The following is a 24357-nucleotide window of genomic DNA, read 5'->3' on the forward strand; positions in this document are numbered from 1 at the left end:
ATTTTGTTAAAGAATGCAAGAGAGGCTAGGAAGTTGCTAGAAAAAAAACAACAGTAATCACAACAGCTACCACATAGATTTCACAAAAACCTAAAACCTTTATATTCAATAACTTTTAACTATTTTAGTTATATAGTCAATATAATTTACTGAGAACTTCTTTGTAGACACAATTATTTGGAGTATTTCTTAATATGGCCTTAAAATACATGTTTTTAATGCCCATTAAAGTTAAAAGGATATATCACAGTAAGAAACCACTAAAACACCTGCAAAATGTAATAACTTGGTATCAGAAGCCAGCAATCTGCTTTGAAAAACCATAACCATTGTTCAGTTCAAAATAAAATTGAACAGACTTCTTATATGATATAAAATAAACATCAATGAACACCAGAAACTGCTTTCTCTAAAAGGGTTTTTTTTTGGATGAAAAGAAGTGAGTTTTTAGTTGAGGCCTCTAAATAAATGCACACGTAAAATTTTCATCTAATATAACCAAAACATATCTATTGTAGCTGTCTCTAAGGCCCTAAATAAAAAGGAGTGTTCACACTTTTTGTTTACATATATATTCAACCTTCTTCAGGTGATGTGAAATACCAAGAGAAATCCAATGTGTATTAATATTAGTAATCATCTAATAAAGAATATTAATACAGATTGGATTTCTTTTGGTATTTCAAATAACAGAATAGTTTGAAATGAATACTTAAACTTATATAGTATAGACTCCGTGTTTGTGGAATACACCTCATTTAACTGTACCTTATTCTGACATTCTTGTGTGATATTCCAAGTCATATTAAAATAAACGAAACTACTAGGACGATGTGAAAAATGCATACATGTGTTTATGTGTGGGTGTGCATGTTAAAAGTTGATCTGTAAGACATCTGTCACTAGCGAAGAAAAATTTTGTTTAACTGAAATTTCTAGGTTTCTATTTTTAAAGGAAGTGAGTTTGAAAAGGATGAGATTGGACATAAAGAATCAGAGCAAATGTGGTCCCTGGGCATTGTGTAATTCCATATAAAACAATTTACTTGAGACATCTTCTATTCTATATGCCTATGACATGACATACCTCTAAAAATAATGCTATCTACAATATAGAAATAGAGCCTTTGTCTAACAACCTTTTAAAAATGAAATATGAATCAAAATATGAAATATGAAAATATGAAACAAAAATAATAACGTATCACATCTAAACTCTCAAATAAGCAACCAAGACTCCTTTTGAATGTTTCCTTCTGTTCTGAGAATCTGATAAATTAGATTAAGTCTATTTAGAAATACATATTAATGACTATTCAAGGTATAAAAAAAATCCACTGTTAGAACAATAAATACAACATTAGTATGAGGACTCCAAATTGGAATCAGGATATCTTTTATTAATATTCTTACTTATGGTGATTAAACAACATGGAAAACTTCATTTAGTCATGAGCATTACATACTTCTCTGGTGCCTTGTTTTGCCATGTACACTTTAGCAGAAAGCTTTGACACAATACAGGGGTGTCTCTTACAGAATTCCTCTATAATCTCCATCACTCATTCTAGACATCCCCTTCTAGCAAAGGTAAAATAAGAGAAAGTGATCTGACTGGAATATGTGAAACTAAACAGAACCAGTTCAAAACCTCACAGCTTCCCATTAGTGTTAGAAACAAAACTTTGGTTTTCTACTTTCACTGTTGTACAACAGATTTCTCCTCAAATCTACATTACCTCAGTACTCCACCAAAAGGTATCCATTATCTTGACAATAACGGATTAATAAATCTTCAGAGAATATAAGTGATCGAAGATCAAAAAAAGTACTAGTACAGAAAATTCAAAATTTGGTGTTGGGCTGCTTGCTGCTGCTGCTGCTGCTAAATTGCTTCAGTTGTGTCTGACTCTGTGCGACCCCATAGACGGCAGCCCACCAGGCTCCCCCGTCCCTGGGATTCTCCAGGCAAGAACACTGGAGTGGGTTGCCATTTCCTTCAAATGAACACAAATTAGTTGAGATACAGAAAGCCAAACTTCCAGGTGCCCCCACATATTTGTTTCATTTTGAACTGTACTTATTGCCAAAGCTATAGAACAGTGGTCAGCAACCTGTTTTTTGTAAAGGAACAGCTAATAAGTGTTTTAAGCTTTGTAGGCCAGATGGTCTTGTTTCCACTAGTTAATTCTGCTGTTATACCAGGAAAGCAGCCAGTAATATGTAAACAAATGGGTGTGGTTATCTTCCAATCAAGCTTTACGGATATTAAAATCTGAATTCTATATAATGTTTGTGTTTGTATATTACCAAATATTATTCTTATTTTGGAAAATTATTCTTATTTTCCAATTATGTAAAAATAGAAAAACCATTCTTAACTTGATACCAAAACTGATAGTGGGCAGGCTATAATGCTTAGTCACGTCTTCTCTCTGCCATACCCTGCTTTCTTATACATGTAAATGTATAAAGAAATTTCTGACTACAAACAAAACACATTGTTTACATTAGCTTCTTAGGCATCCATTTTTAAAGCATGAGACCAGACATAAAAAAATATATGCCATTGATACCAATCATAATAAAGCAGGATACTTGGAGAGAAGGTACAGAATAACTGGGTTCTGCAGCACTGACACATTTACAGATTTATACATATTAGTAAATTCTTTGTTCATCTTAGTATTATTCATTATCAAGGCCCAAATCAATAATAACACCAGAAACATTCTTTTTCCCCAGAATCTGAACAACTGAAGTTAAGTCTTATTAAGAAATTAATTAAATTTTAGACACACAAAAGTTAGTAAAATCTTTTGCCATAATCATTTCTATGCAAACAAAACAAAACAAAAAATTGTGCTGAGAAACAAATTATGCTTCTCTCTAGTGTGTGCATGCTCAGTCGTGGCCAACTCTTTGCAACCCCATAGGCTGTAGCCCACCAGGCTCCTCTGTCCATTGGATTCTCCAGGCAAGAATACTGGAGTGGGTGGCCATTTCCTCCTACAGAGAAAATTATTTGTTTCAAAGTAAGTTATTGTCTTTTCGGTTTGTTAGAAGGTAAATATTGATTAATTCACAGTTTGTGAAATCAAAACAACAAACACTTCCCCTTTAAGGTAACTTGTGAAATCTCAAACTACTGAGCAAAGATTTAGTTGCTATGGCAACAAATAAATCCTAAACACTGTCACTGCAGAATTATCATTTAAAAGAAGAGGATGCCTGAAGACAGTAATTTGGGGCCCATTCTTCTATTCTCAGGCCTTCAAAATGACTGTTTCAAAGTGCTTTCCCACATTTCATTTTTGGTATTTTAATAAAATGTCTTATTTCCTGATTAAATTCTGTCTTTCCCCTCTGGGAACCTTTCTCACAAGACCTCTGTATGGATGAGAAGGTTTAAGGTGACTGCCATTCATGAGAAAAAAGACACCACCACTGAAAATCCTAGAAAACCTATACACTACATACACAGAAATGATGTTCTAATGGGGCATGCAGACTTTTTAAAGCAAAACAGTCCCTCGATGGAAGAGCACACCAATTGTGCAGCTAACGTTAGTGCTGCAGCCCATGGGGTGGCAAAGAATCGGACATGACTGAGCGACTGAAGTGAACTGAACGTTAGTGCAACAAATTTTCCCTTACCTTCCTATTGCCATATGCCTGTCATTTTCTCCCTATAGTTTCCACTCACTGTTTCAAACATATGTTGCCACTTATTTGCCAGGAGAGTAATCTCTGAACTACCCGCTTTATGTATGATGAAATGGCAGACGGAACGGAGCCAGAGACGGCACCATTAGTAGTTATTCACACTTCTGTTTTCTCTTAGCTTCCTTTTCTCTAAAGTTTATTCCTCATATGTTAAGAGGGATGTGTAATCATAAAGACATCCGTGACTCATACTTTAGCATATGGAAACACAGCAATTCCCTGTGGAAGTAAATGGTTCGCTCTTCCACAGAGCTGCATGCCTCCGCTACAGAAAGCCTATCTTTACAGCTTAGAGCCTGACAAACACTGGCGAGAGTCTTCTTTGTCAAACCTCACCGACTGTCAACATTCTTTTCTTTTCCAGTAATCACTGCTAGAGTTTACCCAACATTTAACCTCAGTCTTTTAATAAGGCACCTGCTTCATGGGTTCAGGTTGCTAGGTGATCAATTGCCCTGAGTCAAGAGAAGAAAATACCATGGAGATTAGTTAAGAAAAAGGGGTTTTCCAGTAAAGATGAAGGGAATTTATAGAGATAAAGTGGGGAAGTCTGGTGTTAGAAGTACAGTAAAAAGAAATGAATGCTATTTCAGTCTGTATTGATTATCCTCTTTTGGCTTACTGAAACCAATCTATAGGCCAAAAAACACTGCCATGGATTAATAGTTATGTTACTGTTGAGCTAAGTTCCTTGAACTATATATCCAGCAAACCCTACCAGGAACTTGGCCTCTTGTGAAAAAGTGGTGAAAAAATAAGCTCTTGTCAATAAGCAGAAAGGAAATATAGGACCTTGAAGAAGCCACAAAATACTACCACTATTCATATGCGAATACTGTACAAAAAAGATCTTCAAAACCCAGATAATCATGATGGTGTGATCACTCCCCTAGAGCCAGATATCCTGGAATGTGAAGTCAAGTGGGCCTTAGGAAGCATCGCTATGAACAAAGCTAGTGGAGGGGATGGAATTCCAGTTGAGCTATTTCAAATCCTAAAAGATGATGTTGCGAAAGTGTTGCACTCAATATGTCAGCAAATGTGGAGAACTCAGCAGTGGCCACTGGAAAAGGTCAGTTTTCATTCTAATCCCAAAGAAAGGCAACGCCAAAGAATGCTCAAACTACCACACAATTGCACTCATCTCACACGCTAGTAAAGTAATGCTCAAAATTCTCCAAGCCAGGCTTCAGCAATACATGAACCATGAACCTCCACATGTTCAAACTGGTTTTAGAAAAGGCAGAGGAATCAGAGATCAAGTTGCCAACATCCACTGGATCATCGGGAAAGCAAGAGGGTTCCAGAAAAACATCTATTTCTGCCTTAGTGACTATGCCAAAGCCTTTGACTGTGTGGACCACAATAAACTATGGAAAATTCCGAAAGAGATGGGAATACCAGACCACCTGACCTGCCTCTTGAGACACCTGTATGCAGGTCAGGAAGCAACAGTTAGAACTGGATATGGAACAACAGAAAATCTATCTGGTTCCAAATACAAAAAGAAGCAGATCAAGGCTGTATATTGTCACCCTGCTTATTTAACTTATATGCAGAGTACATCATGAGAAACGCTGGTCTGGAAGAAGCACAAGCTGGAATCAAGATTGTTGGGAGAAATATCAATAACCTCAGATATGCAGATGACACCACCATTATGGCAGAAAGTGAAGAGGAGCTAAAAAGCCTCTTGATGAAAGTGAAAGAGGAGAGTGAAAAAGCTGGCTGAAAGCTCAACATTCAGAAAACTAAGATCATGGCATCTGGTCCCATCACTTCATGGGAAATAGATGGGGAAACAGTGGAAACAGGATCAGACTTTATTTTGGGGGGCTCCAAAATCACTGCAGATGGTAACTGCCACCATGAAATTAAAAGATGCTTACTCCTTGGAAGAAAAGTTATGACCAACCTAGATAGCATATTCAAAAGCAGAGACATTACTTTGCCAACAAAAGTCCGTCTAGCCAAGGCTATGGTTTTTCCAGTGGTCATGTATGGATGTGAGAGTTGGACTATAAAGAAAGCTGAGCACCAAAGAATTGATGCTTTTGAACTGTGGTGTTGGAGAAAACTCTTGAGAGTCCCTTGGACTGCAAGGAGATCCAACCAGTCCATTCTAAAGGATATCAGTCCTGGGTGTTCATTGGAAGGACTGATGTTGAAGCTGAAACTCCAATACTTTGGCCACCTGATGCAAAGAGCTGACTCATTTGAAAAGACCCTGATACTGAAAGATTGAGGGCAGGAGGAGAAGGGGACAACAGAGGATGAGATGGCTGGACGGGATCACCGACTTAATGGCAAAAGTTTGGGTAAACTCCAGAAGCTGGTGGTGGACAGGGAGGCCTGGTGTGCTGTGGTTCATGGGGTTGCAAAGAGTCAGATACGACTGAGCAACTGAACTGAACTGAACTGATTCATAAGTGATGGGATATGGCAAAACATAAAAAAAACAGTCCTGCTGAGGGACAGACTACTAAATCTATGACGCTAACTGCAAAGCTAGTTGAATTATGATTCATTCTTTAAAGGGGGATGTTTTCAGCTTTTCCAGTCATGAACATGGGTAACTTCAAGTTGCTTAAAAGAACATGTTGTCATCCTTGAACCTGTGAGAGCTAAGAATAAAATATACTAAGCTTAACCCTCCAGGCCACATAAAATACATACCAGCATTCTCTGGGTTATGAACACCTGACTCGTTAACATTCCTTCTATATAAAAAGCCAACCTACATTCGGCTCAAAAGGATGATACCTGGAGAGCAAGAGCATTTCCAGAGCTATTTCATATTCCTCAGGCTATTTGCCCAGGGGCTGCCATGGACATGGCAGGGAGGTGTTTACCTAGAATACAAAGTGGGAACCTGGAATGCATTTACTAATAAGCATCATGTTCTAGTTCACAAAAAGCTAGCTGCCCCAAAATATAGTTTAAATTTCTATACATTTGCAAGAATATTGTTCTCTATTACGTGCTACAATAATCACATTATATGTAACTCTTGTGAGCTATGATATGACTGTGCTACAATATTACCATACTATCACAGTTTCCGAAATACAGGTTTTCAGCTTTTTTATGGGTTTAGTAAATCTCCCTGTGCTAATCTGGGAACCAATTCTCTACTTTGTAACTTAATAACATTGTTTATGTGGGAAAGATATTTGAAATGAACCTTTCAAATAATCTTTTTGCAAAATGGGGCAATTCTTACATATTGAAGATGAACATATTCACTTGTCTTCTTGCTATAAGAATCCAAGTTGTCCTAAATGAAGTCGCTCAGTCGTGTCCGACTCTTTGCGACCCCATGGACTGTAGCCTACCAGGCTCCTCCCTCCATGGCATTCTCCAGGCAAGAATACTGGAGTGGGTTGCCATTTCCTTCTCCAGGGGATCTTCCCAACCCAGGGATCAAACCCAGGTCTCCTGCATTCCAGGCAGACGCTTTAACCTCTGAGCCACCAGGGAAGCCCATATATAAATTCTTCATTATCCCAGGTTTCTTCCATGAGCAAAAGAAACCATAAGCAACATAGACTTTAAAAGTATAAAAAACAAAAACAAAAAAAGCAAGAAATGGTTATTTGTGGAAAGAAGAGAGCAGCACATGAGCACACAAGAGTAATGTGGATAGTAACTCTGCCCTCCAGCCCCCTTTGGCCAGACTTGGTACCAGACCAGCTCCTCCTTAGAGGCTGAACATTTTACGCATCCACAACAGAGGAGCAGAGTGGGTGGAACTTTACCTCAACTCCTCAGTGCCACCTTGTCTCACCCCTTCCCAGATGCCTAACTTCTTATCTGTACATGAAGGCACTTTTTGTATGTACCTTGTGTAATTCACTTAGCTTTTAACCAGTCTCTCTTCTTCCATATGAATACCTCCCTAAACAACTTCCAGCTGTAAATTTCCTGAAGCAAGGAACCTGTCTTATTTTCCACCATATAGCACAAAACTTTGGCTATAAAAGCACAGAGGAAAGGAGCCTATTACATCCTGGTTGCATGTTAAATGGCTTTCTTCCCCTCAGATTTGTGTCATTTAACCTAAGAAAGTGAAAGTGAAGTCGCTCAGTTGTGCCTGACCCTTAGCGACCCCGTGGACTGCAGCCCACCAGGCTCCTCCATCCATAGGATTTTCCAGGCAAGAGTACTGGAGTGGGGTGCCATTGCCTTCTCCATTAAACAGAATAAAAATACATCAAATTGTGCTGTACACATTAAATGCTTATGTCAGGAAAGAGGGACGTCTCAAATAAATACCTCAGTTTCCATCATGACAAAAATGGGGAGAAGGAAGCAAATTAAACCAAAATCAAGCGTAAGAAAGAAAATAATAAAAACAAGCAGAGATCAACAAAACAGAAAACAGAAAAACCATAGAGAAGAGCTAAAGAAACTAAAAGCTGATTTTTCAGGTAATTACTAAAACTGATGAACCACTGCTGCTGCTGCTGCTAAGTCACTTCAGTCGTGTCTGACTCTGTGCGACCCCACAGATGGCAGCCCACCAGGCGCCCCTGTCCCTGGGATTCTCCAGGCAAGAGCACTGGAGTGGGTTGCCATTTCCTTCTCCTAGGTAGGTACTTAATAAATGAAAGCTGAATGTCTACTCACCCAGCTTCAATAAAAAGAAAACTGTAAAGAAACTGATAGAAACATTTGTGGATTCAGGAAAGAGGTAATCAGATTTTTCACCTTCAAAATGCCTTTGGTGTTGGTGGTAAAATCTAACTATAAAATATCTACATATTCTATGATGGATGTTGGTAAACAAAAACTGTTCTCAGTAGCATGGAACTCTACTTCTATTTAATAGTGATAAGTATAAAGTAATTATCTATAGCACATAGAGGTGTGGAGATTCTACAAAAATGGACAATATTTTTGTGCTTACCATTCAGAAATAACTAGGCTCTAAAAATATTGTTACTGAAGATGGAGATACTTGAAAGCAGAAGGATGTGTCCTGGGAGTCCCAGATTCCCTCACGGGAACACCTTGAAGGGACAGACACAGAGCCTGCTGCATTCATCCAAACAAGGCGCCGCCGCCGCAGTCCGCAGTCACCAGTGCACACCTCGTCCACTCGGTCTTCTCTGGGAATGGCCCGTAGAAGACCGGCAAAGGCCACAGAACGTGAGGACCCGGCCTGGGACAAGGACTGCAAACCTGTTCACCCAACTGTTGAAGACTTCAAGTCGTTCCTTCTTGAAAATCATCTTCAGAATCTCATTCCCTCAATTCTTAAACTGAGGACCGCTGCTGCTGCTAAGTCACTTCAGTCGTGTCCGACTCTGTGAGACCCCGTAGACGGCAGCCCAGCAGGCTCCTCCGTCCCTGGGATTCTCCAGGCAAGAACACTGGAGTGGGCTGCCATTTCCTTCTCCAATGCATGAAAGTGAAAAGTGAAAGTGAAGTCACTCAGTCGTGTCCGACCCTCAGCGACCCCATGGACTGCAGCCTTCCAGGCTCCTCCGTCTATGGGATTTTCCAGGCAAGAGTACTGGAGTGGGGTGCCATGAGGACAAACACCTGTAATACACTGATAAGGAAAACATAATGCACACACAAACAGCTACTCTAACAAACACTTGCACACACATGCAGGTGCTCTCATCTAACTGAAGATACACAAACAGAAATAATAGTTTCTGTGATATTTAAAACAAATTTAGTCACCATATCATATCAAAAAGAGGAATGATCTAGCAATAAAATACGGTAACATCCCAACAAATAGTCTTTGGCAAATGATTTTTTATTTTTTTTTTCCCAACTAGACAGTTCAGGCTTTATCAAAATCAGGAAACACTGTCAGAACCCTCAGTAACACTTCTGTCCATTGAAACTCTTCAGTTTTGTTACTTCTGTTTCTCTTCCAATACTAGTTTTCATTTTTAAGGGTAAAAGAATGATAGTGAATGAAGAGCAAAGGAAAATCTGGGGAGATAGGAAATAAGGAAGCTTGTCATATGAACTTTTTCTAAATCAGAAGTATAGTGGGGCGCACGAAGAACAAAAGCTGGCTTTTGCTTGGAAAGCACTGTTTGAATGCTGTGACAGAGAACCCAAGCTGGCTTTTGCTTGGAGAACATTGTTTGAATGCTGAGACAGAGAACCCAAGCTGGCTTGTGCTTGGAGAGGACTGTTTGAATGTTGCAAAAAAAAATTTTTTTATGGCATCGTAGGGCACAGAGGACAAAGCCCAGGGTCCTTCCAGCCCCACATAAAGTTGAGATTGCAAAGAGCTAAGCCATCGGTGTAAAGGTGACTAAGAAACAAAACCAACCTTTAGGAATGGTAAGGAAAACTACTTTTCTTAAACTATGGCATTGGGAGGAAGTGAATAGATAAACTCCACTGAGTATTTATAATAACGTTACCCAACACGAGAATTTGCAGTCCAAATTCACACTACCTGGGTGGTCCAGGAACAAAAAATAAAAAGCCTACAGATTCTGGGCTGACAATACTCCTTGGCACCTGGCAAAAATAAACCTAAATCCTCTCTAGAGGAAGCCATCTTCAACCCAAGGTTCAAAGAATTGCCACATACAAAAGTCTAAGGGTTTAAGTTCATATTTTTTAAAGAATCCAAAAACACACTAGAAAATAATGCATAATGATTGAAAGCCAGAGAAATCAGAATCCGAGCTGCTGATATTTAAAGACCTCAGATATTTAAATTATCAAATAGCATGTAAAATCTACTTAATATATTAAAAAGAGAGACTGAAATTTCTAGTTAAACGAGTAACAGACTACAAAAAAATCAGATAAATTAGTGGAAAAAAAGAAAATTTTGGCTATGAAAACCATAACTGCAGATCAGCAAAGGGAATTGTCAAGTCAAGAGTCAGTCGCTCATTCATGACCAACTCTGGGCGACCCCACGGACTGTAGCCTGCCAGGCTCCTCTGTCCATGGAATTCTCCAGGCAAGAATACTGGAACGGGTAGCCATTCCCTTCTCCAGGGGATCTTCCTGATCCAGGGATTGAATCCCAGTCTCCTGCACTGTGGGCAGATTTTTTTACCACATGAGCCACAAGAGTGAACTGAAAGAAAAACCTGGGGAGATAATAAAATTCAGCCTGAGGAGCTAAAGAGATGGAACAAGTGAAAGAATAGTTAAGGGATATGAAGATTAGAGTAAGATAGTCTAACATGTGTCTAAGTTTTAAAAGGTAAGGAGACAAAAAGTTATTCAGAAGTCATATTTGACTAGTTAACACTGAGAATTTCCTAGAAGTCAGGAAAGACACTGATTCATGCATACAGGAGTCTTAATGAAGCCCAGAAAGTATAAAAAATTAAGAAATCTATACTTAAGTATATCATATGGTAGAATAACAAAAGACAAAGGAAAAAATCACAAAACCAGTCAGAGACAAAAGGAGTAACAATCAGACTGATGACTAATTTTTCAACAGTAACATGGGAGTCAGTGGAATAATACTTCCAACGTCCCGACAGAAATGGTATCAACCTACAAGTCTATTTGCTGTAAAAATCTTCCTAAGAACAAGGGCAAAATAAAGACATGTTCAAATAAATAAAATCTGAAGAAAGCACACTTCCACTACAGAAACTTCAAAATATATATTTAGGTTGAAGAAAAGTGATCCCAGATGAAGTATGGAATAAAAGAAGGGATGATAAGCAAAGAAGTGGTACATATGTTGGTAAATCTAAACCAACGTTGTCTAAAAGAACAAAAATAGATGATGATGGTATCTTACAGAATTTTAAAAAAGAACTGTTTAAAAGATATTTCAGCAATAATATTAAAATTGGGAACGTATGCTTAAAAGTGTTCTGAAGTCTTTAAAATCTCTGGTGGGATTAAAATAGTGATTAGCTTTGGACTCTGATCATTTAACTTGCAAGGCAGAATGTATAGGCATAGAATAGAAACAGTGTATAACTCCTAGTAGAGAGGGCGAAAATGAATAAAAATAAAATCCAAAAGAAGCCAAGAAATAGACAAAACAACAGGAAAAAAGGTGGTAAAAAACAGAACCATCAAATAAGATGACAGAAGTAAATCCAAATATATCAATAATCACTGTAACAGGCTAAATACATTAAACGACAAAGACTGTCAGGCTGGATTAAAACAATTCTAACAATAATAATTCCCAACTATATGGAAAAAGAGACCTTATCAGGCAACCACTAATCAAAAGAAAGGTTATACAGCTATATTAATATAAAGGGACTTTATTTAGGTGGAAAGCATCTATAAAGAGTAAGTATATAATGTGAAGAACTTCCATTTCCTAGGATAGTTTGATGGTCATTGGCACTGGACAAAAAAAGTAACATAGAGAGCCTTTGGGAAGTAGATTTTCATTTCTGACCTAAAAAGTTGAATTTTATTATTCTTCATTTTCTCTTGTAGTTGTGAGTGAGCATACATAAAAGCCAGAATGTGTACTTACACAGTGTGTGTGTGTTTTAGGGCCAGAGGTAAGGGGTTGTAAGCAATGAGGAGGGAAGAAGACATCTGTTCCACAAGGTTTCAGCAAACAACAGCCATAGATAGAGGATGGATGGTTGGATAGAGTCTGCTTTTAACCAAAAGTTGTTCAGCACATATCAGAGATGAAGCAAGACCTAAGCCATTTTCATGTTTTGAACGTACTGATATATTAAAAAGAGGAAATGAAGAAATGCCAATATAAGTTTATGAAAGAAAGTGAAAGTGAAGTCGCTCAGTCGTGTCCAACTCTTTGCGACCCCATGGACACCAGGCTCCTCCGTCCATGGGATTTTCTAGGCAAGAGTACTGGAGTGGGTTGCCATTTCCTTCTCCAGAGAACTTCCCGATGCAGGGATCGAACCCAGGTCTCCCACATTGTAGACAGATGCTTTCTGTCTGAGCCACCAGGGAAGTCATAAGTTTATGAATGCATGCTAATTTAAAATACTTGCATTTAGGAAAGAACTTTTAATTTTTGTAATGAAAGGTCAGGTAATGAAATATACCTGAGCTCTTCACAGGATTTATTTGACAATTAATTTATAGCACACTCTTGAGTGGCATAGACTAGTATGAGACAAATAAGTAATCTTATGATAAACGTATCACTTTTGTCAATCTTATCAGAGTAGATCAGCATTTGGAGATAAATCTCAGAGTCCAAAATTTGAGGTCACTCAAAGTCAACACCAGTGACTCTCCAGATTCCCAGTGTGAGTAAGTGAACTGGAACATGGACATTCTGGCATCACCAGGGCAGGAGCCATTCATGGTAACTGAAAATTGATTCTATGTGTTTCAAAATTCAACTGGATCAGTTTTCATTAGAATTTATTATATTTAAAAATAAATCAGCTCTATTTTGAGTTATGTTTTGCCAAGAGACAAGTGCTAGGAGGAAACTCTGTCCCTGCAGTTTTTACTCCTCAAGTTCTCAGGCTGTCAGCGCTATCATGACAGACTTTTCCCTACTTGCATGATTAAATACAATCCCATGGGGGAATCTTCCCTATTGAATAATATTTGTGATCAAGGAAATTAAAGAAACTTGATTAAATGTAATAAAGAATAGCTTCTGGATCAAAACTTAATCAGTATCATGTTGAGTTAAAAGTACAAGGCCAAAATCTATTACTGCAAATAGGATCCCATAACATCCTGCACACACATGTGCCTTCACAGATGTGAAATAAATGGCACATAAAATGATGCAAAAGCTGAGAGTCAATGAGTGGGAATAGTGTGTACATGATCATCACCTCTTTCTCTTTCTCCTGCTGGATCCAAAGCACTTCTTTCCAGTCATTTCCTCATTCAGCAGGCTGTGGAAAGCGCACCTTGTGCAGGGTATTGTACCAGTCCTCATATAGGATCTCAGAGAGTGGAAAGCAGGTTTGAGACATCCAGGTAGAGGGCTGGGCAGAGTAATCACCACATATGAGGCTCTCAATAAATGAAAGCAGTTCCTTCCCATTCCCTTCCCACTCCTTAAATCTTCTTTGATCTATGAAACTTAAAGTCAGAGAGATTTTAAGAATATATTTGGTAAGATTCTTAAACCTATGTCATAATCTGAAAAGATAAAAAACTTACAGATTCAGAAGCTGGCAATAAATGAAAACAGTTTAAAACACAGTATGGTAGGATTTTTAAGTGATCCTTTCAATGTGATTTGTATTACTGTTACTGTTGTTTTAATGCTTCAATGCCAAAAATAACTGGAGAGGGAGAGAAGACAGGAAGGAAGAAAGAGAAGAGGAATGGGAGGAAGGAGAAGACAGAAGAAACTGTACAAGCTGAAATACTTCTGAGTTCTGCAGCAGAAAAGTGTGGTGTACACACAGGCCTGAACTGTGCCCTCTCTGCATGTCCCTGAACAGGCTACTGCACAGTTGAGTTTCAGTTATACAAACTACAAGATGAGGGAAGCTGACCAGATGATCTCCAAGATTCATTCTCACTCTACTATCCCATGAAGCGACAGTGAAAGTGTCAGTTGCTCAGTCCTGTCCAACTCTGCAACCATGATCTGTAGCCCACCAGGCTCCTCCGTCCACAGAGTTCTCCAAGCAAGAATACTGGAGATCTTCTCCCTTCTCCAGATCTTCCTGAGCTAGGTATTGAACCTGGGTCTCCTGCATTACAGGTGAATTCTTTACCTTCTGAGCCATCAGGGAAGTCCCTGCTACCCTACAGTGCAAGCTTAATGAATTAGATGGCAGATAAGAGTGATACAAAGTTCCATGACTCCAGGCTTAGTACTGTTTGTCCACAAGACCAAATTCTACTACAAGACACTGAGTGTGATATCAGAGGTTGCTGAAGTCAGTCTGCAATTCAAATCCTGGTGCCACTCTTTACTAGCTTTGGATCTTATACAAGTTACTTCACCTCTCTGTTTGTTCCTCGGTTATTTAACTCACAGAGTCATTATGCGGACAAAGTTGCTATTATATGTAAAGCATACAGTTCATGGCATCCATTAATAATAAATGTGTTATATATAATTGTTATTAAACAAAGATATGAACAAAACCAACACAGGATAGAAGTGATTAACCCAGATTATCACAGGAGCAGTGCATGATGAAAATACTTAAGTGTGAGGCTGTTCATTAGGAGGCTGGTGATCAGGAATCTCAATGACACAGCAGTTTGATGTAGGTTGTCTTAGATAATTATCTTAAAATGCTTAGATAATTTAGGTACACACGCAAAGTCTATACGTCTATGAAGGGGAAGATGATCCTAATACACAGAAGTAAATTGCTCGTTTTGAGCTCCAAACCATAGAGACAGGTGTGAAAGGACTCATATCAAACAGGAACAGCTGACAACTGAGGACAAACTGTCTTCAAATACTTAAAAAACTGTCATGTCAAAGCAATGCATTTATTCAACACAGCTCCATGGAAAGATCAGGAATGTCAGTGGAAGTTGGAAAAAGCCAATTTTTAGATTAGAATGGAGTGGACTTGTTGAGGAAGTAACAAATCACTGGGGCTACTCAGCTCTAGTGACAACTGAACTGTGTATGCACCAATTCCTGGGAAGAAGGTTGAGATTCTCACTTGAGAGAGATTCCAATTTAAGGGTGAACACAGAACTTTTTATCTCCCTCCCAAACCTGTATTTTATGATGCAGATTGGATGCCTAGTGACATAAATTATAAAAGGATTTCTCACGTACAGAATAAACAATTGGCAAGCATGTAAGACAATGTTGTTACATGATAATGCAGTATTAATATTAAAAGTTCAGGTATTTATGCCCAGAGTTGTCAACCCATTACCAAATTGGTGGCTTGGGTTGATTACCAGTATTATACAGATCTTTAATTTAAAAGAAATGCAACAAACTATTGCATCTTTAATCCATAAAGTAAATAACTTGCTCATTAATGTTCCATAAATTAGTATAAACCATGGTAGATTATACTAATATTACAATAACTAGGATTTCGGATACATTCTTTTTGACAGTTCTAATCACATCATTTAGTTAGTCACTTTTGATTTTTCATGTTTCCCAACAGAGGCATGCAGACCCATAAAACACAGTGGCTGGATCACCAGTTTATTGTTTGACCTTGGGGCAAGTCCTTTAACCTCTCTGAGCTCCAATTATCTCATCTACCTAAAAAGGGAGAACAAAGAGTGGAAATAAGCAGAGTAGATGTTTTCTGAGGTCTTTTACACTATAAAATATGATTTTATGAAATAATCATCCTTCCTAATAAAACGCAAAGCACATCTCTCATTTCTTAATTTGTCTGTCATTTTATCCCAGTCAAGATATCTTATCTTTAGCCATAATGTAGGGAAGTGAAGCATTTAGTCTGTACCACTACCACTGACTGCTCCATGAGATAGTTTTATTCTATCCCTCTGGGGTTTGGAATTAATTGCCTGACTGAGGGAAAGAATTTAACAACCAGAAGCCACCTTCACAACAAGCAATAATCAACTGTAAATAACGGACAAAGCAGAATCAGGGACAGGAGGGAAGATCATAAAATGTCTCCTTCATAAAATAACCTTAGCATGAGCTGTTTTACTCTTATTTCCTCTTTATTTCCTAAGTGCTTTATTTCCTTAGGCCTTCTAGATCCATTTCAATGAATTTACGTGATTAAAGGTTTATTCTCATGCACTGTTATATTTGACTTTCCAGGGATAAAAGAAAACATAAATTCAACTCACCCATCTGTTTTATCCTTAGTTAGTCAACTATTCTATAACATCCTGAACTGCTCCAATGAGTTTCAACTAAAAAACCTGTTCAACTGTACTTTGAATCCATAGGTCTTCCTCCAAAAATACTTAGCCTGAAATCAAGCTTCACAATGATACAGAAAAATATGTCAGAGAAGTTGCTTTTTAAATGCATTACTTAAAAAAGACATGAAGCATAAACTAGTTTACAAGGTCCCTTTAAAAAAAATGGACTGAACAAAGTATTGAGAACAATCTGTACTGGCAAGGGACAAAGAAGATGACCTAATAGGTCTTTTCTGTCTAATTTCTGTGATTCGAGGATTTTATTTTTTTTTACTCTTGCAGTAATACTTTTGAGTGCAACAATTTCTCAAAACTATTATTAGTTACCAAGGAAACATAAAATGTTTACAGGAATAAATAAGCAAAAGGACTGGACCTAAATAGCAGGCTTTTCCTGCTTCCCATTTAATAATTTTACGGTGCCATCGTATTATCAATACTTCATTGTCTCCAAGTTATCCTGCTCACCAACTGGCATGCTCACTAGCGTCCTATAGTCAACTCATAGCATCCCACGTAAACCAAGAACAGGAGGTCTCTGAAGCAGGGGAGTCTCCATTAACTATGCACTTCCTTGTTTCACTTATTGAAGAAAAAACAATGGTGATGTCAGTGGTTGGCTTTGTGACCCACCATTTTTAGGGAAAATATGTAAACATATACTTTTAAATGACCCAATATCTATAGAAAAGACAGGAACATAATTTTAAAAAATACATAAAAAGGCAAAAAAGTAAGAAGCAATATCTAATTATATCCCACAGTAGGAAAACAATCATGCTTTACAAATGCTTAGAAAAAGACTAAAAGGAAACACAGTACATGGAATTGTTAATAGCTGGCAGTAATCATGTGGTAGGACTAGTTGTAAAATGTCTTTTTGACTTTTTTGCATTTTCCAAATTATGACATGGGCACTGAACTATTTTAAAATTAATTTTTAAAGCCATAGAATAGCATTCATTTTAACATGAATAAAGGGCTTCCCATTTCCTAACATTACTACTGATACTGTTGCTATCAGCCCAAGTTAACTCTCAAAGGGATTGGTCCCTTTTTAAAACCAGTAAGCTAAAGTATGAATGGCATTCCCAGGTGGCTCCATGTTAGAGAATCTGCCTGCCAAGCACATGTGGGTTCGATTCCTGGGTGGGAAAGATCCCCTGGAGAAGGAAATGCAACCCACTCCAAAATTTCTGCCTGGAGAATCCCATGGACAGAGGAGCCTGGTGGGCTGCAGTCCACAGGGTTGCAGAGTCAGACAGGACTGAGTGACTAAGCATGTATGCATATGGAGGCCTGGGACAGGAGACTTGGGCTGCAGGTAAAAGTGAGACGACCTACATGTAAACTAAAGTTCACTGTAGCCCATTAACTGATGGTGAAAGTTCTCCGTGCACATGTTAAATGCTGTACTGCCTGGGGATGTGGTATATTTCATGTGGGCATTTATGTGTACAGAGTGAAGCAGATACCACCAGGGAACTGAAAGAAGGGTAAAAAGAAAGAGGTAGGTCAGAAAACTGAGTGTCCCTGGCATGGAGAGAAGCTGTTTTCACCCTCAGACTTTCCTTTTGGCTCCATGTTCCACAGCTGTCCACCGTGGTGCTCAGTCCCTTTAGCCTTCCTCCTAAATTGTGGAGCAGCAGAGAAGCCATCAGTTCCACATCCATGTCAGGCTTGTCCAATGCTCAGCAGCAAAGCCATGTGGCAAGAAGTCCGCCCGTGAGATGTTAGAATGTTCTGTCAGGAGGAGTGTCTTAGCACCAAAGACTCCTGCTCTGGCCAATCCAACTGCAGCCTGATGCAAGGGAGGACCACAGCATTCTGCCTCGCCCATGCCATCCTGGACCTGCCCCCGTTTCCTTCAGCTTCTCATAACAGGACCATGCCCATAATAAAAATTGTTGCTTTTCTTTGCCTATTACAGTGTTTCCACGTAAACTCTCTGAGAGGCAAAGGGGCAAATGTGTCCCATTCAGAATTAGCATTACCATCCCAGAGCTTACAGCAGAGCTTCACAGACTGTGTGTACACAGTGTACATCTCCCCTTACCTGATTAAAGAGCCAACAGGGAAACCTGTGGGCGGTTCTAGAAAAGGCTCAGCTAATTACGAATACTGCTTCTCTGGCACTTATTTGGATGACTAAAAGACTTTACCAATCACAAGAAGAAACAAAGGCGTAGAGACAGGACAAGAAAGAAAGAGCAGTCACTTCACAAAGAGAAACTGTCTCTGTTATGTTTAGTAACATGTTAACGGTATTTTAAAACAGTTAAATAATGATGACATTGTGGACATTACTAATAACATTGGTTGCTGCGGTCACTGTAATAACCTCCTGGCAATAGCTTGAACCATGGGAAACTGCTGATATTCAACTGTTTTTGACTATTTAACAAAAGTGACCTCACACAGTTCAATCAAATCAACATATCCTAGTCTCCAGCCTCGTTGCCTACTAATCTTACTTCCACATTAGAAAGCAATTAGCTTAGAAAAATTCCTTTTACCATCTCCAAATGAGAACTTAAACTATCGCTGATTTAGATTATAAATCAGCTTACTCACCGTAGAAAGGACTTTTATTTGTAGGTATACTTATTTGTACAAAATTCTTGATTATAAAATGAAGAGTCACACAGGAATTGGGCAGTAAAATTTTCCGTAAAAAGGGAAGTAACAACTTGGCCAAGGCTGTGGCACAATGGTCACATCGCTATTCTTTTCGTAATAAATATATGTTAGAAGCTAAAATAACAAAAATTACATCGCAAAGAGAATGCTGATAAGAGGAAAGGAGATAAAAGCCTACTTTTGACATGCGGCAGTGGAGCGCAAGGCCAACGGCTGGCTGAAGTGTGCACTATAAGACCCAGGGTGCCCTGGTGTCAGTTAGATAAAGATGCTCCTTCTTCAAAATGTTCCACTTTCAACTGCTGGAGAACTGTTACAATATTCTAAGTTTATTAGAACATGTTGCCAACATACTCAAGAAAACTATCTTGTAAATATACAAATCCACAGTGTCTCCAGCGTAAACAACACTCCCTGGGGTTATTCAGCACACAGTCAGGGCGGCTTTGGTGTGTAGCCCCTGAAGAGTGTGAGCTGTAGCTTTCCTAAACATTCAGTCTGGAAAATAAAGACACAAACTTCTCAGTTAAATATGATTATTTCTTTACTAACAACACATCTGAGAGATTCTGAGTAAATCCCTAAGGGAGGGTAAGACTAAGCCTGTATACATATAAACACTGCTTCAAATTTTTCTTTTCATTACTTTACCAGAAGTATGACTGGTCAAGTAATTTTACCCTTTCAAATATGTTTTGTCATCTGAAAAATATGGATAAACTACCTCAGAATGTTATGCAGATTGAATGATGGCGTGCATGCAGAGCACTAAACACCGTGACTGGTGTGTGCTACAAGCTCAACCATTGAGAGTCACAAACTGGTTCCTGAAGAGAGTGGTCACATACCATGACCCTCCTTGCAAGGCTGAGTCATAGCTGTGTCAGGGACCAGTGCTTCAAGGAGTAACAGCATAGGCGAGGAGCTTGGGGGTAGGAGCAGTCGTCTTCTTTCCTTTTGCTTCAAGAATCCTAGACAAGTCTTGCAGCCATTTCACTTCTCTAGTCTTTAGTTACTTCAAACAAAGAAAATGAGGAAATAATCCTGACAAATTTTACAGGGAAACTGGGAAGTCAAAAGCATAGACATAAATGCAAAGCAGAAGTACAAAAATATAAGAAAGAAATAAAAGGTAGTGTCAAATGTGAGGAAGTCTCTGTATCCATCAGAGGGGAAAGGAGGCAGAGCAAGTCACAGAAACGCTAGTTTGGGTAGAGGTACTTTACCTTACCAGTTTGGAACTGAGATTCAGGAATTTGTGCTTCATGCAACTTTCGTAACAGTCATTTTGTCTCATTTGTAACAGTATAAAAATCTCCAAGTATGTTTAATAAGTACAAGGTAAGCACAGGACACACACACACACACACACACACACACAAAAGATTTAAATACACTTCATGGGCTTCCCTAGTGGCTCAGATGGTAAAGAATGCAGGAGACACAGGTTCAACTCCTGGGTCCAGAAGACCCCTGGAGAAGGGAATGGCTACCCACTCCAATATTCTTGCTGGGAGAATCCCATGGACAGACAAGCCTATGGGCTATGTCCATCAGGTCACAAAGAGTCAGACAGGACTGAGTGACTAACATACACACACATACAACATAAGGCAAAGTAACCATTAAAACCAACAAACTAACATCTAAAATGTTAATACAAAACTGCAAATCAAATATTAAAGTTTAAGTTCAGCTGAAGTGAATGGTCATTCACTTCTCGTTTTAAAAGAGTATATACAAAAAGCAGGGCTTAGTTTAATATGCTCTCGGTAGACAGGTAGAGTGATCTACAACTGTCAACATGAGCCCACTATTAAAGATGATACACACTTCTTTTGGGGCCCTGCATCTTTTCTCCACACCATTTTCACTAACTATAAATCCTCTGCAACCAGCCTTTCTCCACTCCACACTGAAGAAAAGAAATAGGCAGACTATTTTTATTATTTCTGTTTGACAAAACATATGGAAACAATAATTCCATAGACATGTACATTATAATAGGAAGCAATCCTATTTTAATGTAATTTTAAAAATTAAACAGACTCAAGTTATTTAAACTACTCAGTTTATTTGAAACTCACAAATGAGGCAGCCATGTCTCTAATTTACTTAGCAGATTCATATAGTTGGCTAGGACTTTTTGAGATTACTTCTCTTATCGATGTGCAAAGCAATTAGGAAGTTAATTCTCATTTACTAGAAAAAGTTTTTAAACAAGTATATTTGTCCCAGAGTAAAAGGTAGCAGGCTTAACTCAGTCATATTTGGTCGGTTTCTTTTTTCCTCTCAGGTTTTTTTTCATTTTGTTTTATTTTGTAGAAGAGAACAGATGAATTAAAACCAGTTTTGAAGTTCTATTTTTATACTATCTTGAAAGTACAGCAGAAAACATTAAATTTCTTTAATAAATACCGTCCCTGCCAAATAAACCGATTAGTTTTAACTACTTTCATTAAAACACAGGCATGCAGAAATGAGCAATGAGGAGGTTCTTTCAGGAAAAACACTGCAAAAAATAAAATTTCATCTGGCCTTCCCATCATCACTTGAAGAATTGTTTGGTAGTTACATCATCAGGAAATAAAATACTATCCTCTGAGGACCCCTACTCTTTACAAAGAGGAAAGAGAAGGTTTGAAGTCTAAATCACTCCCGGAGATGTCTTGCCCCACCACCAAAAAGAGAAAAATAGAGAGAGACTTCCCGCCTCCACATCCTCCCTCCGCCCCCAGCGAGGAAAAAACAAACTTAAGAAAAACGTATTTACAAAGCACATACATAAGAATAACATAATGTATATTTAAGAATCCCAAGCAATAACAGAAGCTTTAGTGCCCCAGAGGAATAAAAGTTACAAGCTGATCGACCATGACCCCCAAAGACTAGGTTAGCCCGGCTGGAGGGCGCCAGCGTCCCCGGCCCGCCGCCCATTCCCCTCCGCGGGGAGCCGGGACCGACGGGTCGTTCACACGGTCCGAGCGTCTGCGGGGCCGGGGCGCGCTGCAGCGCCGCCGCTGCGGGTCTGGCTGTCACCGGCGCCCCCGCCGCCCGCGCCGCACACGCGGAGCGCCTTATAAGGCAGCGCAGTGACGTAACGCCCATAGGCCGGGCGCGCTCGGCGCCCCGCTCGCATTGTTCGGGCGACTCCCGGAGCGCGCACAGCCCGCTCGCGACGCCGCGCGACTGCGGCCCCCGCCCGGTCCCCGCTCGGCCCCGGCGCAGGCGACTCAGGTAAGCCCGGGAGAGCCGCTCTGCTCCAGCAAGGGGAGCGGAGAGCCAGGCAGTCTGTAGGTGGCTTTTAAAGTTATCAGCATCACAAACTGCAAACAGGTTTCGAAAAGCGCGTCCAATGAACTCTAGGATCAAAACCTTTCCCAACTCACACAAAACTTAAAAAGTTTTCTCTGATGGAGAATACAGATTTGGGATTTAGTTTTAAATGCGGAGGTGAGGGATGACTATATATTACAGACGCCTTCGTATCCTGCCTCTATTGAGAAATCTTTGGGGGAGAGGGTGGGGGGAATATGCTGTAATACAACAACTCTCCTGATCTTCTCTCTCCTAGGACTCAAACTCCTTTAAGTCTTACAAGAGCACAGAGCGAAAAACTACCACAAGATAGTGGATTTCTTTCCCACCCAGTGTCCTCTCTCTTTTATAAATCTTCATATGAAAGACGAGAAAACCCTTGTTAGGAATACATCTTGTAATTAGGATGAATCTAACTTTAAAAGTAAAGCACTTTTTAAGATTCAAAAAAATCCTACAAATGCTAATCTGTCTTAAAAACAAGTTTTAATTAGTACAAGAAAGTAACGATTACAATTTTGTGTTCTAACTTTTTAGGTCAACTCCAGTCAATGGGTAAATGACAAACTGCACTGCAATTAAAGATAAAGCTAGTTTCTGTGCAGTAATATGTTGGACAGTAGTTTATAATGTAGAAATACATAATAAATTTAAAAAGGAAAGCCTATAGAATTTTGTTAATCAGTGGCATTTTGAGCCATAATTTATTACCTCTAAACCTTGAATAGACTACTGCTATAAATGAATCCTTACAGTATGATAACTGAACAAGTGGCAGATGCTGAAAATCGACTTATTTTACTTTACTTTTCAGAATAAAAATCAGCAGAGGAATTAAAAATAAAATATGCTGTGTCAAAAACACTGGAATATGAGATGAAAAAATGATTTATCACTTAAATTTTATTTGGTCAAAACAAAACTTAAAAGTGTGTGAAAGAACTATTTTCCTTGTAAAATAGTCTCTATGTTTTATTTATCATTAGAAACATAGATTTGTTTTACCTGGTCAAAATGTGGAATATATCTGTATTTCTAGTAATTCTGTGGTTGAGTTTTTAAAAGTATATGACATAGGTGCCTGCCATTTTTGCTTCAGGGGGTTTTTGTTTTGTTAGCTAATTTTGTTTGGAGCAATGCAGGCCTTTGGTTTTAGTATTCTAAAAGAAAAATTATATGTTCCTTGGCCTGAAGATAGGCTTTATAAACTGCAGGTTAGTATTGAGAAGTAGGATTTCCTCAAAACTATTATTTCAAATCTAGGGAAGCCTACCATAATGAGAAGAGAGTGGGGGCAATACCCAGGTTACTGTGGAGAAGTACAGAATATGCAACAGAATAGTTGTTTATTTGATATATGCTGTAATTGGAAACTGAAAAAGATTCCTGTCTTGGAAAAAAGATATTCCACTCTTTTGAATTTAATAGAGGAGGAGGGAAACAGAAACCATCAATTATTGTTTTAGCTCTACCCAAAGTACCATCTGTATCATAAACTATTAGCTCAACTGTTGAAAATCATAACCTCTATCAAAGTTCTGACAGCTGTGTTTCAAGAGTCTGTATTTTATTTTTTTAAAACAGGCAAGCATCAGTTTGTAAAAAAATTTTAAATGACACACTTCAATATTCCACACTATTTTCCATTTATTAACTTTAGAGCACAGTTGAAAGAACAATCACCTGTTAAAATCCCTTTTAAAATTGAAAGTTAAAAAGATTTTTCATGGATACATTATTTCACAGTGGGCTCTCTGAGTGAGCATTTCTTAGTTCTTGAGACAATTTATATGATGGAAAAAATGTTTTGGATTGAATCAATGTGAATTTTTACATCTTCAAAAAACATATTAATTTTATAATTAATAAACTAATTTACCTTTCTATGGCGAT

The 24357-nt window shown here is 38.6% G+C and overlaps 2 protein-coding genes across 4 annotated transcripts in view; one reads left to right on the forward strand and one right to left on the reverse strand.

Moving 5' to 3' along the window:
* The window catches only part of CMSS1 (cms1 ribosomal small subunit homolog), a 400514-nt gene that overhangs the window by 319636 nt on the left and 56521 nt on the right, over positions 1 to 24357 (reverse strand). The window lies entirely within an intron of this gene.
* FILIP1L (filamin A interacting protein 1 like) overlaps positions 1 to 24357 on the forward strand; it is a 315409-nt gene that overhangs the window by 241850 nt on the left and 49202 nt on the right. Inside the window, exon 1 of one of the 3 annotated variants that reach the window (XM_040226033.1) lies at positions 22260 to 22383. The exons of 1 other annotated variant lie outside the window; for it this stretch is intronic. The gene's annotated coding sequence lies outside the window, so the exon portion shown is untranslated. Of the gene's footprint in view, positions 1 to 22259; positions 22384 to 24357 lie in introns of those variants that run through there. One more of the 3 variants, XM_040226039.1, reaches the window with a different exon arrangement.

This window comes from Oryx dammah, unplaced genomic scaffold (genome assembly GCF_014754425.2).
Source record: "Oryx dammah isolate SB20612 unplaced genomic scaffold, SCBI_Odam_1.1 HiC_scaffold_2, whole genome shotgun sequence".
NCBI classification, from domain to species: Eukaryota; Metazoa; Chordata; class Mammalia; order Artiodactyla; family Bovidae; genus Oryx; species Oryx dammah.